Source organism: Citrus sinensis, chromosome 5, assembly GCF_022201045.2.
Source record: "Citrus sinensis cultivar Valencia sweet orange chromosome 5, DVS_A1.0, whole genome shotgun sequence".
Taxonomy (NCBI): Eukaryota; Viridiplantae; Streptophyta; class Magnoliopsida; order Sapindales; family Rutaceae; genus Citrus; species Citrus sinensis.
In genome coordinates, this window is record NC_068560.1 from 10146964 (window position 1) to 10152955 (window position 5992).

Here is a 5992-nt window from a genome sequence, read left to right on the forward strand (position 1 = left end):
ATTTACACCTTAAGTTATTTTTGAAAGTGAGTGATGCTTTCAAAATTACTGGAGCATCGCAGAAAGCATTAAGACTCATACTTTTCTCATTTTCTTTGAGAGACCAAGTAAGAGCATGGTTGAATTCTCTACCACTAGATTCTATCACTACATGGAATGATTTGGCTGACAAATTTTTGATGACATATCTCCCGCCAACCAAGAATGCAAAGCTGAGGAACGAGATCACATCTTTCCATCAACTTGAAGATGAGAGCTTGTGTGATGCATGGGAGAGATTTAAGGAGCTACTCAGTAGATGTCCTCATCATGGTATTCCTTGCTGCATACAGTTGGAAACTTTCTATAATGGTCTCAACTCAAGCACTAGATTGATGGTGGACGCTTCAGCAAATGGGCCTTATTATCTAAGCCTTACAATGAGGCTTATGAAATTTTGGAGAAAATAACCAACAATAACTAGCAATGGCCATCAACTATATAAGCTGCACAAGAGGAACAACAGGAGTTCATAACGTAGGTGCCTTGACAACATTGTCAACCCAAGTAACTTCATTAACAAACATTGTGAAAGCTATGACCACTGCTCCAGCAAGTGTCAACCTAGTGTCTGAGGTCTCTTGTGTTTATTGTTGAGAGGACCTCTTATTTTATAATTGTCCTGGGAATCTAGCTTCAGTCAATTATGTGGACAGCTTCAATAGACAGAACTAGGACAATCCATATTCAAACACTTACAACTCTGGATGGAGACAACACCCGAACTTTTCATGGAGTTATCAAAACCAGACTGCTGCAGCACCTAGTGGACAAAACAAACCTGCTCAACCACCTGGATTTTATCAGCAAAATCAAGAGCAAAGAAGCATCAACAATGATCAACTTAGCTCCCTTGAAGCTTTGATTAAGGATTATATTGTGAAGAACGAAGCAGTTGTCCAAAATCATGCTGCACTTTGAGAAACTCAAAAAATCAAATTGGACAGCTTGCTACAGCAGTAAGCAATAGACCTCAGGGCAATTTACCCAGCAACATAGAGAATCCAAGAAGAGAAAGGAAAGAGCACTGCAAAGTGATAAACTTAAGATCTTGAAAAGAGGTTGATAGTGCAGTTGGTGTACCAAAAAGAAGAATTGAGTTCAACCAAGGCCAAGAAGACACTCAACTAGAGGAGTCACAGTCTTCCACTTTTCAGAATGCAAATAAATACAGTTCTGCTATAGCATCTGCAGAAATTTATAATCCAGCACCTGGTGGTGAGAAAGCTACAGCACCAACAGCAACAAACCCGAGTAGAGCAAAAGAGAAGCAGTCTGCACAACTTGCTGTAGAACAACAGTTTAGACATCCACCACCCTTTCCTCAAAGGTTTCAAAAGTAAAAAACAAGACAAGCAGTTCAGCAAAATCTTGAGAGTGCTGAAACAGCTACCTATCAATATCCCTTTTGTGGAAGCTCTAGAGCAAATGCCAAATTATGTGAAATTTTTTAAAGATATTTTGACAAAGAAAAGAAGACTTGGAGAGTTTGAAACAGTTGCTCTAACACAAAAGTGCAGTCAAATGCTTCAGAGTAAGATACCACAGAAGATGAAGGATCCAGGAAGCTTCACAATACCTTACTCCCTAGGCACTAAATACAGTGGCAAAGCACTTTGTGATCTGGGGGCTAGCATCAATCTCATGCCTTTATCAGTGTTTAAGTAATTGGGAGTTGGTGAATGTAGCCAACAACAGTGACTTTACAACTTGCTGACAGATCTCATGCATATCCAGAAGGGAAGATTGAAGATGTATTGGTGAAGGTGGATAAATTTATTTTTCCAATGGATTTCATTGCGCTAGACTTTGAGGCAGACAAAGAAGTGTCAATCATTATAGGGAGACCTTTCTTAGCCACGGGAAATACTTTAATTAATGTTCAAAAAGGAGAATTAACCATGAGGGTGAATGACTAGCAAGTTACATTTAATGTGTTGGATGCCATGAAGAGTCCTGATGAGATTGAATATTGTAATTTTATCAGTGTTATGGACTTTGTTGTAGTAGAGAGATTACACAGTTGTTGCAGTAAGGAAGAAATCAATGCTGTAACATTTGAAGAACTTGATGGTGAAGATCATAGAGCAGCTAACATAGAATGGTCAGGAGAGAAGCAACCCTTCAGAATTAACGAGCAAATCTAACAAAGGGAACTCACTCCAGACCAACAAGAATTCAAGGTTAATGGGTTGAAAATGGAGCACTACATGGGAGCTAAGGTGAACAGCCTACATAAGCATCTATTCTGAAAGGATCCAGGATGAGCGAACAAGAAAGGTCAGGCTGAAAGACCTAAAATCAAGCGCTAATTGGGAGGCAACCCAATAAGGGAAGTTGTTTTAAGTCTTTAAAGCATTAACTTTAGTTTTTAAATTATTTAATTTGTCTTTTTGTTATTTTAAGTGTGCATCTAATTTTTTATGTCTTTGTGTTAAATTGCAGCATGTAAAACACAAAAACAAAAAAAAAAGTAAAAAAAAAAGCATGAGGGAATTGCTGCAGCATTACTTACAGCATAACATATAACAAAAGATTCTAAAACAACAGAGGCATTTCTTGCTTTTGTAGCAGCAAATGAATTGATCAGATTTTATGATAAGGAGCATTTGAGAAGTGGATCAAAGAAGAAGTGACCCTTTACAGCCTGTGCTGCAGCAGTGCTTCCAGCAACAAGGGAGTACCTATACCCGCTAGTTTATTTTACTTCTTTCTGCAAAACTTTTCTTTCATTTAGTTTTAATTTTCTGATTCACTCTGCATGTCCTTTTATTTAGTGTATGCATGTCTGGTTTATGTGGTTTTGTTTTGTGTGCTTGTGAGGACACATCACCACTCAAGTTTGGGGGTTGTGTTTCTGAGTGCATGTGTCTATGCTTGTGTTGTGTGTTGTGTAAAGCTCTGTTATCTAATATTTGTGTATGAATTTGAAAACCTAATGAAGATAAATTGAGTGTTATTCAATATTTATGAGAATGCCCAGTAAGGATAGTTATAGATAGAGGTTAAAATTCTGTCTCGATACTTAGACTTTGGTTGAGTTTTATGAGAATGTTGTAGCAGAGCCAAGAAAACATAAAAGAGTAGAAAATATCTCAAGTTTGGGGGAAAATTTTTTGTTGAACTGTGCTTGTTATGAAATAAATTTTTCTCCAATGGCTTAAGTTGCTGAGTAACCAGGGCTGAGTATGTACCTCATATGCAGACTTGAGTCCCAAGGCAACAAGAGTTATGAGCATTGTTGTAGCATCTATAGCTGAAAAAAAACTAAAAAAAAAAAGTTATTTATCTAGGATATTGAGTAGCCAACTCAGTTCATGAGCCCCATTTCAGTCTTGAGTTAAAGATATCTTTAGATAAGAATATGTTATGAGTATTGCTACAGCAACTCTGATCTGTGAATTGGTTGAGTAATTGGGTGTCATCATTACAAGTGATCGACATTCACATGAAAAATCAATGTTACATTGAAGAAGGTTTAAGTGAAAAACAAAAAACAATTATTATTGTTGTAGCACAGTTTGAGTTTATTTGTGAATTTTGCTCTCCCATATGTGAATATATTTGTGTTCTACCTTTGAATTATATGCAATGTCTCTGTAATGTTGTAGCACCTCTGAAATTTGATCAAAGTGGCACAAACACATTTTGGATAGAATGCAGCCTAAGTTTATAACTGAGCTGCTATGGCTATTTTGAGTGATTAAGAGTGTGATCTGAGAGTGGAAGAATCCTTGCAACTTTGATGACAGAGCTGAGCTATTTATTGCATGATTGGGTGATTGAAGTGTTAGCATTGTTGTCATTACTTAAGGACAAGTAATAGTTTAAGTTTGGAGGTGTGATAACTCTATGAAATGAGAGTTATCATGGCACTTTTAGACTTAAATCAATAATACTTAGAGAGCAAATAATGTGTTTTCATTACATTTTTATTATATTTTGCATAAACATTCATCTTAGTTTATTCGTAATAAATTTCGTTTAATTTAGAATAATTTGTGTGCTAAATCATATGCATAATTGTAGGTGTCCAGAAGCCTAAATTTTAAGGAAGGAATGTTGATGCAATAAGCTTGCAAAAGATGGAAAAGAACTTGGCTACAAAAGAATTAAAACAAATCTGGAATAGTGCAGTTGATGTAGCCGTTGCTTTAGCAACCATTGCTGTAGCAATCCTAGAACAACGACAAAGAAAATTCTGCGCGGGATAATTGCAGAATTGCGATCTGTAGTTTCCTAATCTGACTTATGCGCGCCCTAGGCTTCCGTCTATCTTAATGCAATGTACTTATGCGACATACAATAATCTGCAGTTTCTTAATCTGACTTATGCGCGACCATGAAATAGGGTCGTCATCCAAGGAGAAAAATACAAAGAAACAAAAGAAAAACAAGATTTAAGAGAGAGATTAAGGGCTGCATAAGAGGAAAAATTGCAGAGATCAATTAGGAGCTCAATCCTTCTTATCCTTCTCTTGTTTTCGTGTTTTCGTGTTTTCGTGTTTTCTAATTAGTCATGGGGATGTGTTTCATGGTCAAAACTTTGTTCTTTATTTTTCTTTTGCAAATCATGAACTAAATTTATTTGTAATTGAGTAATAAACAATCTTGATGGTTTATTGACAGAAAATATGTGTTGCTGCATGTTTGATGTAGCATTTTGTTTTGATATAATTTATTTTTATTCATTTTTTCGGCTGATCACTCATTTAATTATACAAATTAGAAGAGAGCCACAAAAGGGCCCATCTTAGTAGAACATGTCAGAGCAATACTTGGTTGTGATTGAGTTTCCTGGATTAAGTTTAACTTATCCCAAAAGGGTCATGCTTAATCTAAAATTAGTGATGAACTAGACATAGGGATTCACCTTGTAGGGTAAATAGAACCTAAGCGTGTAATGTTATATCTTATGTTGGCATAACAACTTATCACTGTTAGGTTGCATATAGATATAAGATATCCAACATGCGACGGCTGAGAATACATAAGGATTCTGCCTAGTGCTATAGCAGATGGTACAGCAACCGAGTCAAACATTAAAAAAAATAGTCAATACCATTAAGAGAGTTTATCACTCAACTACTTTATATTCTCATTGGTTTTATCCTTGAATCTGACGTGATAATTTACTTTGTTACATTTTATTTATTGCGTTTTTATTTTAATTAGTATATTAATTTTATTAATTGTTTTATCTTAATTTAAAACAAAATCTGCACTGTTAAGATTGCTGTAGCAAGTTTGATAACACCAATCTCTGTGGAGACGATCTTGAATACCCATCACTTTATTACTTGTTGTGTACACTTGCACATTGACACTAATAGCATTAGTATTTATACCCAACAACATGCACACTAAAATATTAAAAAAAATACAGATTTTAGTATATTAGAGACTATATTTTTTTATATGTTAATGACATCTTCAATTATAAACACACGTGTGTTTTCATATTTAGTAGTTTAAAATAAGTGATAGCACTCCATTAGATTATTGTATCAACGATGTGCTGGTTCTTCTTGCATAATTTAGACTTTGTCCAAAGAGGAAGTTCATTTATCTTGTTTAAAAAGACTATTAACATTTTTTTTTTTTTGTTAATAAAGACAATTTCAGGTAGCATTTATATCTTTATTAATTAGCATTTTTCCCCAATGGGTTAGGCAGGCCCTCTTAATAAGTTACGTCAGGCTAGGGTACGAAACAGCTGTTTACTGGTGCTCTAGCTAATTAAATTAGCTGAAGAGGAAAATCCTTAGTTGGGTGCCTATAGTTCTTGGAAAATAAATAGAAAAGGACAATGTAGTGCCATGATGCCATGCATTTTCTAAAATTATTTTGAGAGCTTGAGATAACAATACCCTACATATTCTTCTCTATACTCATCAAACACTCCCCACTCATCAGCCTTTTCACTCCCATCTCTACCTTCCTTCTCCACCAA

General features: G+C 35.4%; 1 non-coding gene across 1 annotated transcript; it reads right to left on the reverse strand.

Annotated features, from left to right (window-relative positions):
• Positions 1-209: 209 nt before the first annotated feature.
• On the reverse strand, positions 210-316 carry LOC127902895 (small nucleolar RNA R71). The gene has a single exon (XR_008055532.1). It is a non-coding gene; the product is annotated as a small nucleolar RNA R71 (small nucleolar RNA).
• Between the last annotated feature and the right edge of the window lie 5676 nt (positions 317-5992).